Source organism: Carettochelys insculpta, chromosome 2 (assembly GCF_033958435.1).
Source record: "Carettochelys insculpta isolate YL-2023 chromosome 2, ASM3395843v1, whole genome shotgun sequence".
Taxonomy (NCBI): Eukaryota; Metazoa; Chordata; order Testudines; family Carettochelyidae; genus Carettochelys; species Carettochelys insculpta.
Window position 1 is genome coordinate 146,311,026 of NC_134138.1, and position 14,307 is coordinate 146,325,332.

General features: G+C 42.8%; 1 protein-coding gene across 3 annotated transcripts in view; it reads right to left on the reverse strand.

The window, feature by feature from the left end:
- The window catches only part of FBXL7 (F-box and leucine rich repeat protein 7), a 276,063-nt gene that overhangs the window by 154,724 nt on the left and 107,032 nt on the right, over window positions 1-14,307 (reverse strand). The gene's annotated exons all lie outside the window — the stretch shown is intronic.

Below are 14,307 nucleotides of genomic sequence, written 5' to 3' on the forward strand. Positions count from 1 at the left end.
CCCTGCGGAACCCCACTAGTTATACTTTTCCAGCAGGATTGAAAACCACTAATAACTACTCTCTGGTTACGGTTATCCAGCCAGTTGTTCACCCACCTTATAGTAGCCCCATCTAAGTTGTATTTGCATAGTTTATTGATAAGTATATTATGTGAGACCGTGTCAAATGCTTTACTGAAGTCTAGGTATACCACATCCACCGCTTCTCCCTTATCCACAAGGCTCATTATTCTACCGAAGAAAGCTATTAGATTGGTTTGACATGATCTGTGTTTAACAAAACCATGCTGGCTGTTCCCTATCACCTTACCACCTTCCAATTGCTTGCAGATGATTTATTTAATTACCTGCTCCATTATCTTTCCTGGCACAGAAGTTAAGCTGACTGGCCTGTAGTTTCCCGGGTTATTCTTGTTCCCCTTTTTATAAATGGGTACTATATGTGCCCTTTTCCAGTCTTCTGGAATCTCTCCCGTCTCCCATGATTTTCCAAAAATGATTGCTAAAGGTTCAGATACCTCTTCTATCAGCTCCTTGAGGATTCTAGGATGCATCTCATCAGGCCCTGGTGATTTGCAGGCATCTAATTTTTCTAAGTAAATTTTAATTTGTTCTTTTCTTATTTCAACTTCTAAACCTACCCCTTTTTCACTAGCATTCTCTATGTCAGGCATTCCTTCAGATTTCTCAGTGAAGACCGAAACAAAGAAATCATTAAACATCTCTGCCATTTCCAAATTCCCTGTTACTGTTTCTCCCTTGTCACTGACCAATGGCCCTACCCTCTCCTTGGTCTTCCTCTTGTTACCAATGTATTTGTAAAAAGCCTTCTTGTTTCCCTTTACGCTTGTAACTAGTTTGAGCTCATTTTGTGCCTTAGCCTTTCTAATCTTGCTCCTGCATGCTCGTGTTGTTTGCCTATATTCGTCCTTTGTAATTTGTCCTAGTTTCCATTTCTTATACGATTCCTTTTTTAGTTTGAGATCATGCAAGATCTCCTGGTTAAGTCAAGGCAGTCTTTTGCCATGTTTTCTATCTTTCCTATGCAGCGGGATAGCTTGCTTTTGGGCCCTTAATAATGTCCCTTTGAAAAGCTGCCAACTCTCCTCAGCCGTTTTTCCCCTCAGTTTAGCTTCCCATGGTACCTTACCAACCAGCTGTCTGAGTTTACCAAGATCTGCCTTCCTGAAATCCACTATCTCTATTGTACTGTTTTCCCTTCCACCCTTCCTTAGAATTGTGAACGCTATGATTTCATGATCACTTTCACCCAAGCATCCTTCCACTTTCAAATTCTCAATAATTTCCTCCCTATTTGTTAAAATTAAATCTAGAACAGCTTCCCCCCGGTAGCTTTTTCAACCTTTTGGAATAAAAAGTTGTCTGCAATGCAATCCAAGAATTTATTGGAGAGTCTGTCCCCTGCTGTATTAGTTTCCCAACATATACATGGACAGTTGAAGTCCCCCATCACCACCAAATTCTGGGCCCTGGATGATTTTGTTAGCTGTTTAAAGAAAGCATCATCCACCTCTTCCACCTGGCTAGGGGGCCTGCAGTAGACTCCTAGTAGGACCTCATCCTTGTTTTTTACTCCTCTGAGTCTAACCCAGAGACTTTCAATCCGTCCATCTCCTACGTCCATCTCCACCTCTGTCCAAGTGTGTACATTTTTAACATACAAGGCAACACCTCCTCCCTTCTTTCCCTGTCTGTCCTTCCTAAGCAGGCTGTACCCTTCAATACCAACATTCCAATCATGAGTATTATCCCACCAAGTTTTTGTGATGCCAATGATATCACAGTTGTATTAATTTATTAGTACTTCCAATTCTTCTTGTTTATTTCCCATATTTCTTGCATTTGTATATAGGCATCTCAGACACTGATTTGGTCTTGCCTCCCAGTTTTGCCCTGGCCCTCTTTTTACTCTCCCAGTGTAGCCCATACTCCCTCCCATTTCAAATTCATCTCCCATGTAGTCATGCTCTCCACTTACCTGCAGGCTTTGCTCCCCTGCCCCCGTTGAACCTAGTTTAAAGCCCTCCTCACTAGGTTAGCCAGCCTGTGTCCAAATATGGTCTTCCCCCTCCTCGAAAGGTGAATGCCATCTCTGCCTAGCAGTCCTTCCCGGAAAAGGATCCCGTGGTCAAAGAAACCAAAGCCTTCCTGGAGACACCATCTACGCAACCAAGCATTCACCTCCAGGATACACTTGTGTCTGCCTGAGCCCCTACCTCTGACAGGCAGGATTGAAGAGAATACCACCTGCACCCCAAACCCCCTGACCCGTGCCCCCAGAGCCCTTAAGTCACTCTTGACCTGCTCAGTGTCACACCTCGCAGTATCATTAGTGCCCACATGGATGAGAAGTAGGGGATAGTAGTCAGAGGGCTGGATGACTCCACTTACCCTTTCAGGATCCATAGAACAGGAGATGGCTGGCACTCCTTCTATTACTGTCCTGACTTCTCACCTTCTACATCCCTCACCACCTGCTGGGTTCCCCCCGCCATTTCGCAGATCCCAAGTCGAGGTGAAGTCCCAAAGCAGCAGGAGGGAATGAACTGTTGCTGCTGGACCAGGGCCCTGGACCAAGCAGCAGCTTTTCACTCCCTCCACTCACCCCAGAACCATGGTCTGTGTCAGCAATGGGCAAATAACAGCTTGTGGACCAGATCCAGTTTGTCAGTGTGAGCCCTTGGCAGGCCACAGCTGCTGTACTTACCTGTACCCCCACAGGAACCAGCCTTGCAGTTCCCTTTGTCCACCAATTACTGTTCCTGGCCAATGGGAGTTGGAAGAAGGGGTGACCCAGTCCACACAGTTTCTGACAGCTCCCATTGACTGGGAATGCTAATCCAAGGCCAAAGGGAGTGGTAAACTCCCATACCTGTGGAAGCACAGGTAATTGGCAGCAGCCTGACAGGGGATAACCATGGTAAACTGCTGCCGTCTTATTTCCTGCCCTGGTCTACATCCTCTCCAGCCCCAGGAACTATACAGTAAATACCCATCTCACCCGCGGACAAGGGTTCGGATCACATTGAAAAAAGGGAGACAAGGTGGAAGCCAGCTATACCAAAGGGAGCCTCAGTTCCATACACAGAGAGGGAGGGAGGGAAAGGCTGCTGCTCAGTCCAGGGCCCTGGGAATGGCAGCCGTATTTCAGTTTTCATCCCATTGATCTCATAGTAGATGGCCTCTCTTTTGAATAAGAAAAATTCCAGAGTGGGAGAGCCTTTCACGGTGTTTTCATAAGCAAAAAGCACCCCAAAAAATCAATAATTGCAATAAAAAAATCACAAAAGTTGGCAATACAGCAAACACAAATGTATTAAAAGAATCTGAATGTCATCAGTTTAAGAGACAAGATGCAGTACTATACATAGTTCAAAAATATATTTCAATTATTTGATGCTAGGCTGCTTATTACTCATGTTGCTGAAGCAACAAAACATTGGGTTAGGTTAGTGCTTATTAGCTAAATACAGCTAAAAAAGAGCTCCTGAATTTCTTTAAAACAAGTATAGAATTTAAAGTAAGCTGTATTCCTGCTCCAACTTCACTTTGAGGAGAAAATTAAGCACTCATTGGGAAGGCATTTCAGAAACCTGCAACATGCATTAAGCACCTGCTCTTTCACCCAGTGAATTTGCCACTCACTTCAGTGAGAGAAAGACTTGGTAGTACGTGACTGGGCCCAATAGCATTATGTTTCTGTATTAACTTAAACGTGTACAAGAAGCCCAAAAATGTCTTTTGCAAGCAGCAGCAGAAAATGGAGGCACACTAGCCAAGATTACAGATGCTAACTGGATCCCAGAAGAGAGAGACCTATATAACTGCTCTGTTTCTCTTTATTACAGAACATTTCTAGCCCAGCCCAGCCAAACCTTTCTACTCACTTCAGATTTAATTTTCATCTATACTAATGGCACAGACTCAGAATGCCTCTGGACAATACCCGTTTCCTAAAGCACCCATGAATAAAGCTATTTCCAGGCCAAAACTTGGACTCCTGAACAGCGATGTTTTGACATTGCAATGTGTAATTTTTGGATGGTTTGTTTTATTATGTGGATGATTTTTCCCCACACAAATCATCATCTTTACTGAGCACAAAGGCTCAGCCTGCTAATATACAAGAGTTTTCAAGATTTTTAAAAAAAACAATGAAAAATTTCAGTCAAGTAAAAATTCTTATCTGAGAGGATATTGACTTTCTTCCTGTTAGTGTGTTTGTCCCCCTTTTTTTTTTTTGGGTGCAGGGGAGGGGGTAGCCAGACACTCAGATACTCTATCACCACAGGAAAGACGTCCTCGTGACATTGGTTGAACAGCATTAAACATTTTATTTTTATTGACAATAAATATGAAGGAAAAAAAGTCAAAATTGCAAATGAGATGTATTGAAAATTGTATCTAAATATAAGCTATCACTGCCAGTGTTTTTTTCTTGGCTCTGCCTGAAGGTTTTAAAGTTTTGGAGGGAATTGTGTGGCTTGGCTCTAACAGCAGTGAGGGCACAAAAAGTCAGCCCTCCTAGAGCAATGTAGGGTGCATTTTGTCTCTCTGCACCAGCAGGCAGACTCATTTTGGTTCCTGTGTGTTAAGGCTCAGAATTCAAATATATTTAGCGACAACAACAACAACAAAAAACACTTTCTGGAAGGCTACAATGTATCTAATTTTTGGTGGGATCAGGTGAACAAAACACTTGAAGTTTTGGCCAATTTTGCAGCCGAGGCTGAAACTGGGTTTCCATGCAAAACCACGTAGACTCACTCTCACACAGAGTTTCTCCACAAATAATATTTTCCTCCAACGTTATTTGAAATTGACCATTTCTCCCTATGTTAATTGCTAGTTATAAAAAAGTTAGAACTGACTCCATTTGAAATTTAAGAACGTCTTGAGATTTTATAGGATGTTATCAATGTGGAACAGCAACTGCTCTGAAACTTTATATTCACACAGATGACAGCATTCATTAAAAACTCATATATAACAATTTGTTTAGGGTACAAAGCGATTTCTACGGCATTAATCTTCGGCCCCGGTCCTGAAAAGGTTTACAGATGCAGGGAAGTTTACATAAGTACTCCCTTTGATGTCAATAGCACTACACAGGTGATTCAGGTTGAGGACCTCAACTCACAGCAAAACTGCTATTTACAGACTTACTTAGGTGTCTGTAGCAATTATCAAATTCCACTCACTAACTTCAAACTCCACCTTAAAAATAAGCAAACAGAATGCAACACTACATTCTATTAAAACTAATTCCATGAATACAAGCATCTCAAATAAATTACAAAAAGGGCATCAAACCTGAAGACCTTAATTTTGCAAATATCCTTGACATCCATGTACAAATAGGAAGCCAGATGTTGATCCTATTGAAATCCATGATTACAGTCAGAATGGGCTCTTCCCAGAGTCTAGGGCTTTAGGAACCAGAGCAATCCATTTACCTTTATGTTTAATCCCCTTTGTTCCTTATTTAGGAAGCATAAGAGAAAAATAGTCTATTGTCCAATGTAAGAGCTACTCAGAATTTTATATTTCCTGGCAGGCAGATTTCCTGTTTTGTTACACCCATAAATCTGTGTCTAATCACAATGCAGCGTACATTAATAATTAGCGTGATTGTGTAATTTACTATTACTTGTTCCCTATCCAAAACAAATCCATCCCAAAAAGAATCTGGGGGAAACAAAAGGTGGTCGTTGTTGTTATTTCAGGAATTGAAGCACTTACAGAGTACAAGGCCATGGCTAAATGGGATAATGATAGGTAAATATTTTTCTACAAAAACTCAAGAGATAATTGCTGAATTTATTATGTTGACAATTTAGAGAAAGCCAGGACATATGTAGATAACAGTACAATGCTCTAGTCAATGCTTCTTTTCCCCCCACTCTGTATCTGGATTGATTTTGTTCTTGTAAGAACTCATGGGTTGGCAGCCATAGATATTAAATTTCTCTCCTTAAAGTTAAATATAAAATTTGAAATAGAATACTGTTAAGCAATCTAGAAATAAACAAGTTGCTGCTTCTCCCATTAATAGATCTAAATAAATGTGTATCCACACGAAAAGCACTGGCTAAAGCTTCAAACAAACAAACAAACAGAGGTCCACTCACCAGCTTAAACCTAGACTGGGAGAATCATCTCTAAGGCAAAAAGTAGTAGCTTGTGTTCCACAACTATTCAAATCAGGGCCTTTATGATGAATTTGCTGACAAGGCAAGATGCTAGTTTCTGCAGACTTTGTTGGTGCTTCTTCTAGTAGACACCTGTCCATTAAGGCCACCATGCTTTCACACTAACCACCTAAATATCCATCAGGTAGCAGCAACTTTTCATCACTAGCAACCTGAGCTGGAGTTCAGTGATTGATTTAGAGGTGCTCAAAGAAAATCAGTTATTACTGCTATTCATTCATATTAAAATTTAAAAACAAGATCAAACACTGGTTTACTCAAATTTCCAAAGAACCCCCCTTCCTCTATCCTTTAAAATACGTAGATTCAACTGAAAACTAAAGTATCATTTTGTTTACTTCTTACTCTGTTTAGGATAGTTTGCAAGCCAAGAGGAGGAGGTCTTGTTTTATTTCAGAAGAGGAAGAGGAAGTCATTTTGTTTTGAACTGCTATTACTGGTTCCAACCTATTCCAAATGATGTTTAATTCGGAAGAGAGTTCCAGCATTTAGAGTGTTGCACAATTTCCATATCAAATACATTCAGCTGACAAATATCCTTTTTGCTGACAGCTTTGCAAACTCTGCCTCCCTCCTAAGAATCAAATTGTGTTCTTTCCTTACAACTCATGACTAACACCACTTATACAACCCTGATTATGCTGCCCAACATCTCTGCTGCCCATTGAAGACACTGGTTTGCAAGGATACAATGAGTAGAACTTTTTAATCAGTTCTGAACACCACGAAGGAGAAACAGAACCAGCTCACTCCCCCCTCAGCTATGCTGGCTCTGTGGATTAAAAGCAGTAATATTACCCTACTTTAATCAAAGAAAGCAGATCTGCTTAAGAAAGGTGCTCTTTACAGTACAGCTGTACTTTAATCTCTGTCTTTAGCCAAAATAGTATAACCTTTATCTTTGTGCTTTATTTTAAGCAATGCCATTACTAACTTCCTGAGGCCCAGACACTTTGTTATGCTTTTAACAACTTAAAATCTCTCTCTGACATAACAGTTTGCCTTACCCTCTCAAACAATCTTAAAAAGGCAGATTTAGCATTGGAATTCAGGTGCAGGAGGGGCTCCAGGCTAGCTCCAAGAGGTTTGGGGTGTGGAAAAGGGATTGGCTATGAGCCAGGGTCCAGGCAGCACTTACCTAAGGTAGTTCCCAGAAAATGGCTGGCATCTCCCAGGGACCAAGGACGCTTCATTTGCTGCCCATGCCCACAGGCACTGCCCCCACCATTCCCACTGATCGGTGCTGCCGGCCAACAGGAGCTGTGGAACAGATGCTCAGGGGAAACATTTTCCTCCCCACCCCACATTCTGCAACACATACAACTAGGAGTTACAGGGACCTGCTGGCCACTTCCCTGGAGCTGCACAGAGTCAGGGCTGGAAGGGCCTGCCTTAACCCTGCTGTACTACCAACTGGACTTTCAACAGCTGGGGTTCTGATCAGTACCACCAACCCTTTTTGACCAGGCATTCCTATTGGAAACCACTGCCTGGTCACGCCACACTGGAGCCTCTTACTCCACACCGCTTATCCTGGAGAAGTAATTCGTCATCACGGGAGATAATGATCCATCTACATACATACACCCGATAACTACAGTGGCAACACCAGAGCTCCCAAAATCTCAAACTTGCCTGTCTGAGGAAGAAAATAAAATGCTCAGGTTGTGCTGGGACCTTTGCCTCAAAAACGCCGTCACCTCAAAACACTGCTCACTGGATGGTATGTTTGGCCCTTGTATCCAGGTCCTACTACATTTTTTCCAAACAACTTACCTGGCTGTGAACAAGCCCCACAGCATTTTGTAAGGAAAGGAATAAAGCAGGTGGAGTTCCATCAAAAGCCCTTTCTCACTCCAGTGCTTCAAAACCTTTCCTTCGGAGAAGTCTAGTTCAGGGGCCAACCTGCGGCTCTCAAGCCACACTGGCTCTTTGAACAATGAAATGCGGCTCCTGCTCAAATCCACACTTCGGCACTGCTCACCACTGCACTGCTCACACACCCCTGTGCCTGGAGGGAGCAGTGCATGGCAGCAGTGGTGGCTCTGGTGAGTTCCAAGCATAATGGGCATTCAGTTAGAGTGTGGGGCCGGAGTGCCTGGATCTGGGGGAGTGGAGGGGCAATGGGTTAGAGCAGAGGAGGGCTGGAGAGGGCTGGAAATGCCTGGCTGTGGGGCAGTAGGAGGCCATAGAGCCACGTATTATATATTTTTATTATATATATATATATATATACACACACACACACACACCTATACTGATATATATTTATATAAAATGGCTGTTTACACACTATCCACACCTGTTTTCACTCTCCATCTCTAACTGGCGGGCCACCCCTGGCTCCACCTCCTTAGAGTCAGCCTTCTGAGCACTACACCAATAGCAGTGACCAAGCACACCAAAGTCAGGAAATACCGGTTAATCAATCCTGGCCTAACAGTTAATGCTTGATTGTCTGTTAGAGAGGCAATGAAATTCTGAATTTGAATCAAATTTTCAAAGTCCAGGCAACTCAAACCAAGACTCTAGGTTGTAAGTGTGCACTTTCTTTGTGCAAAAGCCACATGAAGAGACCTCAGTGTGGTTCAATATTAACATTAACATTGAAATGCTATTGCCAACCACGGTTGTTTTTTTTATGTGACCTAATGAAATAATTCATCCCTTTGTGCAAGTAACATTTACAGAACCAAGTGAGATACTAAAACAAAGTTGCTTGTTCAGTATTTGCAGAACAGAACTGGTATTTAAGTGATACGTTTTTCTTCAGAGGGAAAGCCTGCTATTTTCACAGCTGAAGGCAATAATTTCCAAACTGGGAAAAGTTCTCAAATGATAAACTTTTGGTTATCACTAAGCACCTCTGCTGTTATTGTTTGTTTTCATTATAAACAATCCACTGAAAAGAAGGTCAGATGCACACACACGTGATGCCTGTGTACATTATGGTTGGTATTCAAAGTATTTAAGGATTTACAGAGGACATCATTATAAGTTTTGCATTTGCTAGTCTGCAATGATTGTAGTATTGTGCCCTCCTATTCCTAATACAAGAGAACAGAATTGTTAGAGCAAGTACTATATTTGAGGTAGTAAATATTTTCATGGTACTACCATATGGCAACAACTGCCACACTTTTCTTGACAAACATTTACAACTTGCACAAGTCTGATGCCGTCTCCCAAAAAGTTAATTTTATATGTCAGATGCAGTCGTGTTTTACTTTTATGTAGCATTTCCCTCATGAAGATCCAAAGATACTTCACCATAACTGAAATGTAGTCACTTCGGGGGTAGGAGCATACAGAATAAAGTCACCCAGGTTCCTCAGACATCCTGAAACTCTAGAGAATCTTATTATCGTATGAAAGTAAAGTTACAAAAGGATCACAAACATTCACTGAGAAAGTTCAGTGTGAACAAAAAAGAATTAAGATAACATGTACAGCTTCTTGAGATTATAAATACTGTAGTTGCATAAGGAGTTTAGGCACTGAGAAGCTACGTGACTTCCCCAACATCAAATGGTAAAGTTTGTGGCAAAGTAGGGTATTAAATGCAGGTCCCCAGAGTTCCAAGCTAGCACTCTAACCACTGGAGTGGAATATACTGCCTCTTCCGTTGGGAATGATTTAGCAGACACTATCAAATTGCATGTACTTTAGGGCCAACCCCAGGAACTCAAAACTCAGTCAGCCCCCAAGCTCCAAAAAGAGAATGGGTTCTTGAAATCAGTTAAAAATACACCTGGGGATCTTTTTATTTAGTATCTGATGTTTGAGGTATTTGGCTAAACTCAGGGCACATTTTCTAGCTTCTCTCCACAAACCATGAGACCAAAAGTCTTCATTTTTAAATAACGGAAAGGAAGAAAAAAAGGCTGTAATTCTTCCAATACTAGCCTCTAACAAACAAGCATAATCTACTAAGTCAGGGTGATCACAGTTGATAATGGTGCATGACATATCTGGTAATGAAGTTCCCAGATCCGGCTTCATTCTAATAACATAGCTGGAGCTTTCCAGAAAAAAGGCCCTAATTATCAGGTGGTTGGTGATCAAACCAGGAGACTTGGCATCACCGGTATCTATTCAGTTTGACAAAATGAGTCACTAGTTTCACAGTTTACACTATGAATGGACCAGCTCTGCACACTCCTCCCCCAGGCCCCAGGGACATGCCAGCTTTGATGTGGAGCTAGCAGCCAGAAGCCATTCCAGCCCGCTGCACTACTAGTAGGTTTTAGATCACCTGGGAGCAGCTAGCAGGCTCGGGGGATGTACACGGGAGGGGTGGGAGGAGTGCACCCAGAGCAGCAGGCAGGCCAGGAGACCCGTGCTTGGGTGGGCGAGCAGGACAGCACTGAGGAGACAGGTACACCCCAGAACTCTGCCAGAGGGGAGTGCCTGTTGGCCCACTAGGGGGATTTGAGGACTGGCACTGGTCACATGGTAAATTGATTTTGAGACTCCAGATAAACAGATAATGACAGGGAAGACTGTGACATTCCAGGAGTAGGCAATGTCAGGCCCACAGGCAGGAACATCTGGGAGGAGGTGCTTTTTTAGTAAATGTGAATCACCCCTCCCCTACCCCCACCCCATATACAGTGGATGCTGCCCTTCTCCCCACACCTCTGGCTCTCCAGCTCATCCTGCTGCCCTGCTCCTGTACCAGAAAGCCTGGCCCTGGCCCCCTCCCCCAGCATTCGGTTGCCAGCAGCCAGGCATATGCACATGGGGGCCCCACCTCCTACCTGCCCTGTGTGCCGGAGTCCTGGCTGCTGTGGACCTTGGGCTCTCCTAGTTGGCTCCAGCCCTGCACATGAACTGGGGCTCTCCTGATGGCATGCAGGACCAGGAAGATATGTCCCCTCTATGATTTTCCAACCTTGGACAAGTTGAATTTTCCTTTGGGCAGGTTAAAATTTCTGATACTGAGATAGTGGGTGAACGTGCACAAGTATGAACAAAAAACTAAAACTGAATTCTGTAACCCAGCATACCCTGTTTCCCAGGGTTGTCAGATAAAAGAGGTTCAAGTTACAATAACAGCATGGACTGGTGTACTGTGCTCACTAATAGAATTTCAGCCCTGTCCTGAAAAATCATGCTAAAAGGTATTTTATTTTTTGCACAGTGTTACACAAAGATGTATTAATGCACATGATAAATTACACTCCTCTAAGCAGTCAGCAGTGCACAGTCCAAAGTACTGTACAGGCAGCCCTCTCTGGTAAAATGGATGAATATGTTATCTTCTAGCTCAAGCACATCAGGGCAGTGTTATTTAAAGCTGTTCATTAGCACAAAAGCAACAGCTTTAGCATGAACACAAAAAGCAGAATCCGCCAAAGCATAACCATCATTAGACTATGTAAATGAATACAAGGAAATAAGTTGCAGATGGCTTATTGAAGTAACTCCACTGATAGTCCATTGTGTTTGTCTCCTTGAACTTTTGAGAAACGGTTATTCATTTCAATACACTGTTGACACCAGAGTTTTTTCATATCTTAATTACTGGGGGAACAGGGGCCTCTTCCTTCACTTACATCACTCAGTTGAGAGAAAAAAAGATGGTCTCTGCTGATAAATGGGCTCATCTATACCATTTTTGAACTGTTTACATACTTAAATTGGTGCAAATCTTTAGCTTTTTCTATAACCACAAAGTTACACTGGTAAAAAGGAATGCATATGGTTACAGTTCACTGAAATTCAAGCTTTTCCTACATAGTAGGCTTGCCCTTGTCGCCTCTTCTCCCCACCCCCAACCATTGTGCCCTTGATACTTCTGTCAGGTGAGATAAGTGGCAGAAAGCAAATGCATACTGGATTGCTGTTCGGCTCCAGCTACGGAGTCCACATACTGACAGTACTGTGCCATGTAAGTTTAGGTTCCCCCATTCCAAAGTACACTCCAGAGAAAAGCAAGTTCTTCCTTATTTCCCTGAAGAACCCTCTGGATCCAGGGATACACCTTAAAACTAGAAATTCGCAAGTTCCAGAGTGATCTGTACCATGTTCTTCCAGAACAGCCACCCTGGTGTTCTCCAACAACCAGGCCACCATGACTCTCTTGAAATCAGAACACACACACACACACACACACTCTTTTTCTAAAGCCATAAATACACTTAATGGCATGACTGAGGACACCCTCTGCCTAGCAGCCAGTGCCTTGAATACCTGTAGTGTGGTATGCAAAATCCTATTGATTCTTCCATGAAAAGGAAACTAATGGAAGCTTCCGGACGTTTCCTTGCAGGTACAGAATATTTGGTAGTATCCTGGATACAACTCTTAAAGAGGTTATGAAGACAGAAAGCTCCTTGCATTTTAGTTTCAGAATGCCATAAGCCAGAATCCACAGGCTACAAGTACAGACCCAGCTAGCTGACATTCCATCAATAGCTGTTTCCTAAAGCCAAGTCAAAACCAAGCCATACCAGGAAAAAGAATGGCTAGGTTTCAAGCATCTTCTCATCAGAGTTTCTCAGCTCAATAGTGAGGTGTGTATTTAATTTTAGTGCAATTAATTTAATAGAATCATAGAACTGGCAGGAACCTCAAGAGGGCATCAAAGTCCAGTCTGCATTAATGGCAGGACCAAGCACAGTTTAGGTCATCCCTGACAAGTGTTTGTCTAACCTGCTCTTAAGAATCCCCAAATGGTAGAGATTCCACAATCTCATGATGCAATTTATTACACTGCTTAACCTCTCTGACAATTGTTTTTTTAACTAATGTCCAACCTAAACCTAACCCTAACCCTCCCTGGCTGCAATTTAAGTGTCTTGTCCTATCATCAGAAATTAAGGAGAATAATATTTCTCCATGCTCCCTTTCACATCCTTACATAGGCAAGAGTCTGAAAGCTGTGAAGAGCTAGTCAGATCATCTTACCTAGAACCAAATCTAAAGACACTTGAAAGAACACGTTTATCAGAGTAACTGAGGTAGTGCTATGAAAGAAAATGGGAAGCTATTCAGTCATTGTGTTATGGTTGATAATGGACTTCCCAACCATAAAGGCTGAATTTAAGCATATTCAAGAAGAAGTAATTCCTTTAGACAACTTTCATAAGCTAGCCAGCAAGTCAGCAGCCAGAAAATGTATCCTACTTGCCATCAGTAGAGGGTTTGAAGCTACTGTCCTGGACAGGAGAAGGTCTCTCTCCATCTTCAGAAGCTTTCAGCTTCATTTTCCAATCCCTCCAAGACAGGTTCCATCCTCCCCTTTCTCCAGATCCCAAACCTTATAGAAGAACAGTATTTACTGAATGGTGCCCATGGAACCCTGAGGTTCCGCAAAGTGAAAATAAGGGTTCTGCGAGCAAATTCCATTACAATAGGTGACTCCTCTGCAGTTCCCTGCCCTGCCACCACTGAAACAGTAGAACTAAATTTAATTGGTTTCATGGCCAGCAGGACAGTGGGAGGGATCCAGCCATTAAACCAAATGAAGTTAATTCCATTATTTCAGCAGTGGCAGGGCAGGGAGCTGCAGAGAGCCCCTCACTTGCCCCACTACCTGAGCAGCACCACACCTCTACAACAGGGTTCCTTCGCTGGGTGCACATGACTGGCCGGCACAGGCTCCCCAGCCAGCACCATGGATGGGTTAGTTCCAGGAGCCAGTCTGAGGCAGGTTCATCCTTGGGATGTGGGAGCAGGTTTGCAGGATGAGGGGGTAAAGCCTGGGAATGGGGTTCTGCAAAATTATTTTGCATTTGAAAGGGTTCCGTGGCCAAATAAAATTGAGAAACACTGCTGTAGAAGAGTGGTTCCCTTCTCCATGTCTTCCGCTGTTTACCTAATACTGATATTCTGCAGCACTTGCCCTATTATTTGTAAATTGTAAACTAAGCAAGAGAGTAGATTCACTGACATGTGTTAGCTGGTTATTTCATGGTACAAAAAAGAGTTACATCTAGCAGAACAAAAACCTCTCATGGGAATCAAGGGTAGACGTGGGCTGCACCTTATCCAGAGATATGCCACTAGTCAGACTATTATTCCAGAATATTTGCATTTAGCAGCACTGCCAAAAGTGAAACAAAACCCT